Raw genomic sequence first — 12,610 nt, 5'->3', positions numbered from 1 at the left:
CATTTCCGTCTATATTCACACACGATGATGAATGTACAAAAACAATAACTATACGTATGTCACACTTGATAATTATGTCTCTCCGCTCTTGTTACGACTGAGACCGAGATCGGATCGAACTCACATAATGGGGACGGGCATCACTACTTCGAGCTCGCCATCACTGCTGAAGCAGAGCTCTCGTTCTTCTCCTCCTTCTAGCTTATGACACGCCTTCTTCTTAATGAACTCTATGCAGTCCGCCAACGCCTCACTTTGGTGGGTGCTCGCATAGTAGTCGTAGTAATATGAACGGGTGTGGTGCGACTGGCCTGAAGCGGGACTAGATTCCTGGCTGGCTGTACTTCGGGATGATGTTCGGGGTGATGATGATGATGAGAGGGCGGAGATCATTATGAGGCGGAACACTGCCTCACGGAACCGCTCGAGGAGGGTTACCGGTGTGAAGCGCCGGTTCTTGGAGGACGGGGCGGCAGCCTTCTGCCGCGGGATGCAGAGGTGGCCGGTCTTCATAATTTGCCGGGGCGGTTTCTCTCTGTCTTTCTCCATCATATGGATTCAATGGATTCTCGAAGGGGTTTAGCGTAGTGTGGGTTAGTTGTTTTGGTCATCGGGGGAAACATGTGGGAGGGTATATATACAAGAATCTATACGGACAGGTAGCCGATTCTTCATAAATTAAATTAATTGTTTTTCAATCGCCCAAAAAAAATGATTTTCTTTTGAGTAGAATACTGCTGCCACCATCCACTTATTCATTAGCTACCGTTTTTTGCCCTCAACATATTTTTGCCACCAATTAGCCTCAAACGTTGGCATATCGTCTACCATTTATACCCTTCCGTTAATTTCCGTGACGGAAAATTCATGGATGGCGTTACCTTTTCCGTCACTGTTCCATTACGGAAGGGTATAAATGATAGACGGAATGCCAACATTTGAGACTAATTGGTGGCAAAAATATGTCAGGGGCAAAAACGGTAGCTAATAAATAAGTGGATGGCGACAGTGGTAGTCTACTTTTTTCTTTTCTTTCTTTTTCCCTTTAAAAGAGGATAATATTTAATGAAATAACTTTGGCTTGTAAATTTAAACTTAACACAATGAGATAAAAATTCAAAATAGCTAATAAAGGGATATGAGTAGTCCCACGATGAATATCAAACTTAAAACTTCTTATTACTAAATGAAAACGTGCTTTACTCTGCTACTCCCTTTTATTTCATGAAATAACTTAAGGTACTTGAAATGACGTGGCTAAAACAAATATTTGAAAATTGATCGGCTGGCTTGAGCTTGGCGACTAATAACTGCAGGTGCAGTGAATTTTCAAATATTTCAACAATCTATTCTAGACCAATCTCCACTCAAAGATTTAATTTTCAAAAATTAAATTCCTCGTGGTTAAATGTGTTTTTCATTAAATGTCTTTCAAAAGAGGTTTACTGCAGCTAATGATCAAATGGACAAATTTTCTGATCAGAAATCAAATTGTCCTAAGAACTAAAAAGACATTGAACTCAAGAGTTGAAGATTTCCAAAAAGTAAATCATAATGCATCCTTGTATTGCGATTCTGTCTTTATGATAATTGATTCGAAACCTTTAAGTTTTGCTCAAATGACTAAAAAATAAAAATGGTGCTTAATGCATTCGCATAAATCGAAAAGTATATAAAACTGTATAATCAATGCAATTATAAAGGCGGTTAAACTTCGCTGACAAGAACTGAATCTCATTGAAACCTTTTCATTTAATTTCGAATCAAGGAGGACTGGCATGACACTAAACTCCTTTTTAAAGAGTTGCTGTGCATAATTTCCGAGCAGCCTTTCCGGGGTGGGGCTGAGCCGAAGCAAAGGAGCTGAGCCGAGTACGTGTTCTTTCTATTCTATATATTTTTATTCTAAAGTTAAAATAAAGATATATATATATATATATGTATATGTACTGGTCAAATAGGCATATATGATTTATATTTTAGTGATGCCTGGCAAAGGTCCTTGTCTTTGAGTGGCAGAGGCTCACATGGTTACATGTGCAAAGGGTTAACAGATATATACATACAACAAAATAATATAACATGGTGCATTATTATGCAATATCATTACTCCCCTCTCCCGTTTACCCAAAATTTAATTCAGCCGACTCACCGACCCAATAAAAAGAATTTAAAAGAAAAGATGAAAAATCAATTAATATTCGTGTGCATGAATACGACGTGTATTAGAATACATGCATGTGTTTGCTTTCCCTCACACGTATTAATAGTTCTTTTTAATACTGCCCTTTGATGAGAGGAATGGACCAAATCATCTCAATTCGAAGGTGCGTCTTCTTCATGTCTTAAAATTAAATCGATTTGCCATCGACTCCGAGTATTAATTAATTATTGTTGGTCTGAGTTCTTGTGAGAAGTGTGATACTGCATGCATGAGAGGGATATATAAAATAAATCTAATTTTGTATCAGTCCCATTGACCTCCATTACAATACATTCTCATATAAGTATCGAAGAGGAAAATTGAGATTTCCTCCTGTTCTTCCCCCTTTTGCAAATCACTCGAGGCTCGTGGTCTACACGCGATCAAGGTCCGAAAATCGAGATCCTAACATTAGCGCCGTCTGTGGAAAATGACACAAAAAGTCATCACTTCGGCTGTTTTCCACCATTGAGAAGAAATGATACATCTGACTATGAGTGCAACCACCCCTTAAGCCAAGAACGATAGGACTTGGGGGGCTCCAAACCCTCAGCGGCAATCTGCATCCAACAATCTGGCACAGTCGGCTTGGCAAGATCCGCCACCGCTACTGCACGATCCTAACGTGGTTCGACTGGATCAACTAGCGCCTGATGTTTGAGTAGTGGTGGAGGCAATCATCATAACATCTCAGGAGCTTTAGGCTAACCTGGACGATTGTGCGCACCCGAATTTCATCTCGCTGGGGCACGCGTGCGCGCGTCTATGCAACGCGGCTTGGGAGTGTCCACCTTCTCGGGGACGCGTGACGGACGCACGTGAGAAGGAGTCGGCATTTGCCATTTTACAACCCGAAGGTCGAGGGCCGACAAGTTACTCGGGGTCTAAGGGTGCGGGGTACATCTAATTGCTAAGGCATAGGATCTGAGAAACCTGAGGTTCCGAAATTCGGGGGTTCTGTTACATGCGAGCCTATATCTCGCACGCCCTATTGGTACTCTAGCATGTCTAGACTTGCCATTTTAATTTAATTATCGCTTAATTAAGTTCTGCTCATCTTACACGTTTTGACACCATAAATTTGAAGAAACACTCCGACTGAGATTCTTACATGAATAAATGTACAACATAAACCCTTACATTGTTCTCTCGAATAAATAAAATACAAATTACAGCAACTGAATCCCAGTCGGTTCGTGTTCGGTTATTATTCCACTCGTGCTCACCGTGTGGTTTGAAAAGATTGGAATTGAAATTAAGATGCGCGCTCAGTGTTGGGGGATTGGACCCCGTGATCTACGATTGGGGCGTTGGACCTCGTATGGATCGTATCCTAAATGATCGGCCTCGATCCGCATAACAAACAAGTGCAATAATGTAACAAGCGGGCACAAATAAACAAACAATGGGGTTTTGTTATTGTCGAATTTACGTGAATTAACCGATTATTAACCGGGGTATCTTGATATGCAAATCCTACCCTAAAGCAGACAAAGTGGATACAAGGTGTGAATCGATCAGAGATCGATTCGGGAAGGTATTTCGCATTCGGCATTATTTTTCGAGGACCTGACAAACGTGACGTCTGTAGTTAGGTCTTGTGTTTGTAGGTTGTTTTTAGGATTGTTCTATGTTGTGACACTACGGTTGTTACAGGTTATTACAGAATATGGATTCCGCCCGTAAGCCCTAGAACCTAGTGCCTAACCCGCTATTGCCCGTTTTTGTCTTCACCAAGTACACAATTAGTCCGGTATTTGTATTTTGAGCCAATCCACCCAAACTAACTATCCAAGACTATGCTAGAATAATAAAAACTCATCGGTCGGATAGAGCGGGCTATGCAGATGAAGTTGCGCCTAGACAGGTGGCCCATCCCTACCCTGATACCGTAGTGTTTCTGTTATTCTAACTCTAGGGGTGTCGCTAAGTTGCAAATAGACGATTTTGCACTTGAGGTGAAAATTGTTTTCGGAAAAGGGAGATTACGTGGTGCGGGTTATCTCGGCCTGTAACCGGCGCTAACCGATCCCCTGAACCTTCCAGGGTTGTCAAAAACCCTAAAAAGTCAAAATATCGGTTAATCTATCCGGAAGTGATCTAAAAAGAACTTCCAAGTCCCGACCTGAGTTTCCTGAAATCAGGTGAGACCTCGAGTCAAGACGTGCAAGTCCTTCCTAGACATCCATGTCACATCGAGCCACGTGTCTCGGATTTTATAAAATTTGCAAGTTTTGAAAAGGGAACCAACGCATGTTTGCAACCTATCGACGCATGTTACCGGTTTATTATCAATTCGTGCAAAATTATTAGGGTCAAGTGAGTTAATTAATCGCATGAACATCCCAATTACCCCGTTAGTGGATTTATCGATTACGTTAATTAAAATTTGCCAAATGCTTTAATTTACGAATTTCGAGCCGTCGGAATGGCCGTTGGTGGACCGCCCGATAAAGCTCTAATTTCCGACCGTCTTGAAATTAGATCCAATTTTTAATCGACTTTATGTGATTAAATTGATTCGTGCGAGGTCTTAATCAAGGACATATTCAACATTCCAAAGCACGTGAATGTAGGCAAAAATAATCACAATGAAATTTAATTTGTCGGTTTTAAGTTCGAGTGATTAATTAGGCCGGTTTTGGTGTATTTAATCGATTTTATTTCTTAAGACCAAGTGCACATGGGGTCCGGTTCGTGTGGGTTCTTTCTCGTTTCAAACAGTCAATTTAAAGTTTGATTCTTCAAGAATTCAAGTCCGTACTCATATCAATTTTTTTATTACACATTCCCCCTTTTTTTTTTAATGTCGAGTTCGTATTAATCATGTTCGTGTTACCTCTATCAAAATACTTATTTCACATCGATATCATTCATGCGAGCATCGAATCAACCGAAACGAGAGTCCTACACATGATACTAAGTCCGAGCCATGTACCTTTCTTGTGCTAGTGTCAAGAAGACTACGTGAAGATCTAAAAATCCGCAAGAGTCGAGCTCACGGGGTCACTATTGTCATGAGGAGGGATAGTGGCAATTGACCTCGTCAAGCATGGGAATTCGGACAAGCAGGAAGCTAGGCAACAGTCCAAGGGAAATCGAGGGAGTGGCAACAGTAGCTCGGGATCAAGTGTGGCTGCAAAACGAACAGCCAGCAGACGCAAGAGGCACAGCGAGGAGCTCCAGTGGCAGTGACTGCAGTGGCTTATGGAGTCTAGAGGTTGGTCGAGCAACAATGCAGCTTTGAAAAGGAAACAATGACCTGCAAAAGAAAGCAAAGGAGCAGTAGCCAGTAGCATGACAAGCATAATGTAACGAGAAGAAAAGATAAACGGAAAGGGCTGAGATTTGGAAGCTTAGCTCAGAGTTGTTGCTGATGTGTGACAAAAGGTAATTGCCAATGCTCGAGCTAAGCACTTCGTGCTGGCCTCCATCATCAGCTGGGATTAGAAAAAGGTTGACTTCTCTTCTGTTCGAGGTTCTTTACGAGCGATCCATTAGTTGGATTGAAGTAATGAGAGCTGAGAGTCAATTGAAGTGTTCTCGCGGGAGAATCAAAGAGTGGACTGTGGTATTGTTGTGGGAAGAATGGGAGTGAACTGATGTGAAGGGGAATGACAGTCGAGCTGGTAGAGGGAATGGTGTTGATGGGCGTGAGAGAGGTGGAGGAGTCGTGAGAAGGAGAGCACGAGAGCCTGTGACTTGTGAGCTCTGGAGATGATGAAGCTTGAATTGACGGAGGCGTGATCTTGGCGTGTAGCAGGGAGCAAGAGGGCAGGAGAGTTGGTCCCCTCTTCTGTTTGTCCTCTGCTGCCTTTCTTTACGTCAAGAAGAAGAAGAAGAAGAAGAAGCTGAGGAGGTGGTTTTTGGGGAGTTGCAGGAGAGGAGCAGAGGTGGCGTGTCATAGGAGAGGAAGGGTGCCTTATACTCAACCTTCTGACCAAGCAGAAGGAACAAAGCTGTGACCAGTGGTTCATAAGCTGACCTGAACATCCGAATTTTTCTTGAATTGTTCACGAACCTTTCCGTCTACGTGATATTTTTTCTTGATCCCCACACGAGTTAGGCACATCCTTGTAAAATTTGAAGATCATTCGACTTCGGGAAGTACCCGAAAGAATTTTTCTCCAACAGATGGCCAAAACTGAGAGATTTGGTTCTGATCTGTAGGGAAATCTCCAATTCTGTACTAATCTAGCCTAAAACACATCCTGTTTTTCTTGATTTTCTGAATCTTCAGTGAATTGGGGAATCCGAAAATGTTGGCCATGCTTGAAAATACGAAGAATTGAATTTTTTTATGGATTTTCTCCCTCGACTAGCAGAGTCTGTCATTGTTTAACAGTTTCGGGCATAGTGCGCTAAAAAATTCATAACTCTCTCTCCGTATTGAATCTTGGAATGAATGACCTGTCAAATTGAACCTAACTCAATTTCATAGGGAAACATATGAAATTCACCCTTTTAGGTTCAGGATTGATCGAGATATGATGCGTCGAATCCTGTGCTCAAGCTGTTGTATTCACTGTTTAGGCACCCCAGCTCCCACGAAATTTATCTCTTTGCTTGAATGGGCTCTTGACGTGATTTTTGTGTTGAAATGTCCCCGACTCACCAAATCTTGATCTAAAAAATACCGAATTTGGCCCTAGGATCCAGAAAATAGTCATTCTCACCGAAGAAAATGATATAGAGCCGTGATTTCCTCTTTGTCCACTGCTTTTGATTCGAATATTGATAATTTGTGTCTTACTCTTCGGGATCGACTGTGTGTGCCAAAAAATTTCATATGTTGCCCTTGCCATTGTTGTTAGAGTTCTAGAATCCTAGTCGGGAGCCTTGCTGATATCCTATCTTGGAGCCGGTGAATCAAAATGGGGTGCTGACAACGATCAAGCGGTAGCGAACCGAAGGCTGAACCAAGTAGAAGACGATGCTGCCTCCTCCAAGTGTCAGCCAAAACCTCGCTGCAAATGGAGCTCTAAGAAGCTGCCCAGCGACATGCAGCTGATTACACTCCTTCCTAGACCAGTTTGCGGCCCTCTCTCTTGAAGAAATCCAACGCCTCATCGAGGAAAAGGTTGCAAAAGCTATTCAGGCTACTAAGCAAAAGAAGCTGGGCCTTCCATCTCCTAGCGAGAACCTTCAATCCCCTCTGTCACATGATATCCTGAACACCAAGGTATCTTGTAAATTTAATTTTCCTCAAATAACCCCTTTTGATAGAAAAATAGATCCAATCAACCACATCACATTGCTTCTCGAAAAAGGCGCTTCCGAGAACCTCCAATGCTTGCTATTTCTTGGAACTCTCACCGGGATTGCTTCTGGTTGGTTTCACTCGCTGAATTCGGGCTCTGTCGCCAACTTCAAGCAACTGCAAGAGTTATTTATCCAAAGGTTCACGGCGACCTGACGAGTGAAATGCGGCCTCAATGAGCTATTTACCATTGAGCAAAAAGAGGGAGAGATGCTTCAAGCATGGTACAAGCACTCCTTCAAGGTCGCCATCGAGATAAAGAGCTTTTGACCCTGCGCGAATCGATGTCTGCCTTTCAAAGAGGCCTGAGGAAAGGAGGGCTCAAGAAGAGTCTCATCATTACTCTTCTATAGGACTTTGTTGACCTTGTAGCTCATGCCAAGAAGTTTATAATATTAGAAGAGTCTCTTTCAAGCCAGACTGAGCGTGTGGAGGAGAAACGAAAGGATTACCCTAGAAGTGGAAGAAAGATGGAGTGACACTTGCCTCTACAATCTAAAAGATTCACGCCCGTCACTGTGCCAAGGTCTACTGTCCTCCATGAAATCGAGAGACTCGATCTTGCGAAACCTCCACAGGTTAATGAATTGAGGGATATAGGGAAATACTCTGATAAGTACTGCAAGTACCGTAAAACTTGGGGACACGACACCAAGCAGTGTCGAGTTTTTAAAAAAGGATATAGAGAAATTGATTCAACGTGGCCACCGCAAATCATTTGTCCAACACAAAAACCAAGAAAGGAATGTCGCACCTCACCAAAGTAGTGCTGTAAGCGACTGCCGCGAGAATGCCTCTCAACGAATAATTCATTAACGCGGTGTGCTAAGAATGCATGTTTATTTCTATCTCTTTGTAGTAGGTTTACTTTTCCTTAGGGTTCTAGTTTATGAATGATGAACTCTATGCTTATCATGAATTACATTTGAACTTGTCATTTATCGATCGTCCCTTATCACATCAGTTCTTCAAGTCTCCTTATTTAACAGGAGCACCCTTCGCTTATTTAACAGCCGAGGTCAATCTTTTGAGCCTCCTTGCCAAGGTTGTTAGAATCGTGATTCTAACTAGAATCGGTTGAGGGTTATGGAATCATGAATAGTAAGATTCTACCTATAATTAAAAAAAACATATATATAGAAACCAAATCATAGTTCATAACTCAAAGTTTCGAAACAAAAATAAAAAGCGGAGGGTGCTCCTATAAGATTGACCTCCGCTTGTTTATCTTTTAAGCCTCCTTGCTTATAGGAGCACACTTCGCTTACTTAACAGCGGATGTCAATCTTTTAGCCTCCTTATTTAATAGAAGCACCCTTCGCTTAATTAACAGTGAAGGTTTATTTTTCGAGCCTCCTTATTTAACAGGAGCACCCTTCGCTTAACAATAGAGGTCTATCTGTTGAGCCTCCCCGCCTACAGAAGCACCCTTCGCTTTATCTAACGACGAAGGTTTAGTCTTTTTGATGGTTTCCTGATTACATGTCTTAGGACTATTTAATATGATGTCAATCATGCAACGTTGACCAACTCCTGCAACCTCTCAAATCTCGAGCTCACGTGAGTGGGGGGCTTATGGACTATAAAATTAGCCTGACCTATCCGGCTTGACCTACCATCAGGGGCCCACCTTGATACACCGAACTGGTAACAATATCTTGTGGATATATCTCTTCCACAATTATCTCTTATATATCTCATAATATCTTTGATACTATTTCTTGAATATTCCATTGATGCATACATCTTATCTACGAGATATTGTTTCCTATCTCTAACGTTATATATGACAAGTACATCTACTTGTTATTTATTATTAAATATTATACACAGATTACGATATCCCGATATAGATATCTCGAGACTCCTATAAATATCTTTCAAGGTACCCATAAACCATAAGTTCAATTCTTTTACTTTTCTTTGATACATTCTCAATTAAGTATCGGAAAGGGAAACCGGGATTTCATCCTGTTCTTCCCCGTTTTGCAGGTCACTCAAGGCTCATGGTCTGCATGCGATCAAGATCTGAAAACCAAGATCCTAACAGTGTGAATTTTCTCCATTAACATGATTCAAACTTGAAACCTTGCTTAAGGGGAATAAGCGTCAAACCGTCACTTGAACCAATCCAATTCGGTAGATGCTAGAGACTTTTATTAATTAATTCAATATATCCTGATGAAATTGAACATACTAAATGATTTTTGAAATTTATTATCATGGAGAATCAAATAAGATATTAGAATATATATGATATTATATACGAGGAAGAATCATCAACATATTTATCTTTCTATACTTGATGATGTATTTCGGTCTATAAATATGACCGCACTCTGCACTATTTGGCTGGTGAGACAATTCTATCAATTCTCTTATTTAAAAATTCAATGTCGTATCAAAATAGAAGAAGGTCTAGAAACATTTGGTAGATCGGCCAACCCAGTTCTCGAAATCCTTGTTTGGTAATTCAATTCGGCAGGCATTTTTGCCCTTTTCTTTTCTACTTATTTGAGAGCAATGTGTTGCTCTCTTCCATGGGGCTAACCTATTTTAACCCATTATCATCACCTCTCATATACGCCCGTCTCTTGAAAAAAACAATAATAAATAAATAAATAAATAAAAACACGACAACACCCTTCTCTCTCGCGACTGAGCTCCACCTCTCTATCCTCTCCTGCCTTCCGACCGACTCCTGACCGACTCCTCTTCTTCTCTTCTCATGACCCAACTGCTCCTTGAAGATTCGATCTCCTTCCTTCTGCAACCGCCTAATCGACGTTTTCACCATCCTTAGACTCGGCCCCCGCAACTTCCGTCGCCTTCTCCTATTCTCCTATTTTAACATCTTCAAGTGTGCTGTAGTTATTCTTCTAATACTGTATATCATTGTGAGCGGTTGGTAGGATGATTAGGATAACCTTTCGGAGTATTTAGCAAAACGTGAATATCTTTTATGATGTTTATCCTCTGAATCATTAGCCACTTTGTTTATTATAGGTCGTGAAAGAGCTCGCCATTGAAACGATTCAACTCCTAATTCATTTAATAAAAGTGATTACCTATTAGCATTTGCAATCACATACTCGAGCTCGTGCTTGTTTGGAGCAGTCTCAATTGAGACCGCGATGGTTCGGTTCAACAAAAATCACAAGCATTAATAGTTGTGGAATCTGCAATCACATGGGATGGAGGTTCCTTTTTGGTTTATATCGAGAAAAATGGTTGCAATGCATTGGTGAGACTGGTTAAATACTCGAGTTTATTAGCTAATCGATGAAAAATTTATCGACAAACCTCGGCATTTGTCGACATGTTTGACATCAAACCATTGACCGTAGAAAAGGATTATCTAGTTACTAATTTTCTATGCCTACCAAAGAAAAGAAAATTTGGAAAAACAAGATACTCTTTTTGCGGCTATCGAGTACTCTTTCTTATCATCCTTTATGCTCCAAGGTAAAATTAACACACCTTGGATTTGCAGATGATCTTCTTGAGGATGACGCGACCTCGTTTAGTAGTATATTGATGATCTTTAAGGATTTCTTTACGATGTCTGGGCGTTGCCTCAATCCCAAGAAAGCTAAGGTCTATTTTGCTGGCGTGGAACATAAAGAGAGAGAAAATCTTGTCTTCAAGTGGTTTTACAGCCGGTTCCTTCCCAGTTAGATATGTGGGAGTTCCGCTTATCTTAGGAAGATTGAGTGACAAGATTACGAGTAGGATTGAAGGGTGGGCTGTTAATTTGTCCTTTGCCACTAGGTTGCAGCTTTATCCAATCAGTCATACACTCCTTCCTCAATTTTTGGTGAAGGGCTTTCTTATTGAAAGAAAAAGGTGTTAAGGGCTGTTGAGCAAAAGTGCAGAGCATATTTCTGGAAATGTAAGAACACAGATGCTCGTGGGGCTAAAGTCGACTGGGATGTCGTACGCTATCCAAAGTAGGAGGGTGGATTAGATGTTCGAAATATTGAAATATGGAATAAAGCTTGAGTTCTAAGGGTTATTTGGATGATCTTCAAAAGGGTAGACTTCCTTTGGATCGCCTAGATTGATGCATATCTCCTCAAAGCAAAAAGTTTGTGGTCCGTGGAGGCGCCTAGCTTATGTTGTTATGCCTGGAGGAAAATTCTCAATATGAGGAACTATGCCTTCCCTATGATTGATGCTGAGGTAGGTGATGGAAAAGATACATTTTTTTTGGTTTCTAGTTCAATCTTAGGCACACAAATTCGATTTTAGGATTATAGGGTTGATAATAGGTAATTTCGGAGCATAAGGGGGGCGGCCAAGCAGGGAATTTCATCATTTCAATATCCATCAACCAAAAAGACTTCTAATCATGCTCCTAAGTTGAAGAAATTATACTTATCCAAGAGAACATAGGTGATGGGAACCCGAGAACACCACTTGGGATTTGACGTCTTGAAGTCAACCTACCCACGCCTCAAGAGGCCATCTCCATGTCGGTTGGGAAGGTGGTAAGCGGCTGTTATGGTGCTGATTTGGGGCACCTAGGAACCTCCTATGAACAAATGGACGTCACCAATGGATTGGGCTCGAAAAACCGAGTTGGGAGGACCTGCTTTGGACTCCGCAGGGTGGTAGCGGTGCAGCCACTCGCCGGAGCTCTGGCGGCGGCTGGAGGCCATTGGCGGCGGTGCAAGGCTGCCGAAGGTAGCTGCTAGGGGCCGTGGTAGGGTGGCTTTGGTGGAGGCGAAGGCCCAAGGTGGTGGTGAGATGGGTTCGAGGAGTTATGTTTTTCATTGTTCTTCCTATGTTTTTGAGACTTTTGAAGAGAGCCTTTGGTTTGATGTCTTTTGATTTAATTTTACAAATTAATTGGGTAAAATTATCGCAATCTTCTTGAACACCTTCTTCTCTGGTTCAATTTTTATAAATGAAAATTATTGGCAATATTGATCTAAAACCTCACATTGATTAAAAGGTATTCCATCATTATGCAAAAGAAATGTACTTAACCCACCTATGAAAACAATTATTCTAAAAGCTCCCTTTAATTGAAAGAAATTCAATCAATATGTAAAGCAAAAGTATTTATTCTAATTAAAAATTGTGTATAATATATAATTAACAATAATCTAAGAAAATTCGGTCAAAATTAAATAATATATAAA

The sequence above is a fragment of the Punica granatum genome, chromosome 6, assembly GCF_007655135.1.
Source record: "Punica granatum isolate Tunisia-2019 chromosome 6, ASM765513v2, whole genome shotgun sequence".
NCBI classification, from domain to species: domain Eukaryota; kingdom Viridiplantae; phylum Streptophyta; class Magnoliopsida; order Myrtales; family Lythraceae; genus Punica; species Punica granatum.
The sequence above is the reverse complement of the archived record's forward strand: the minus strand, read 5'-3'. Positions refer to the sequence as shown.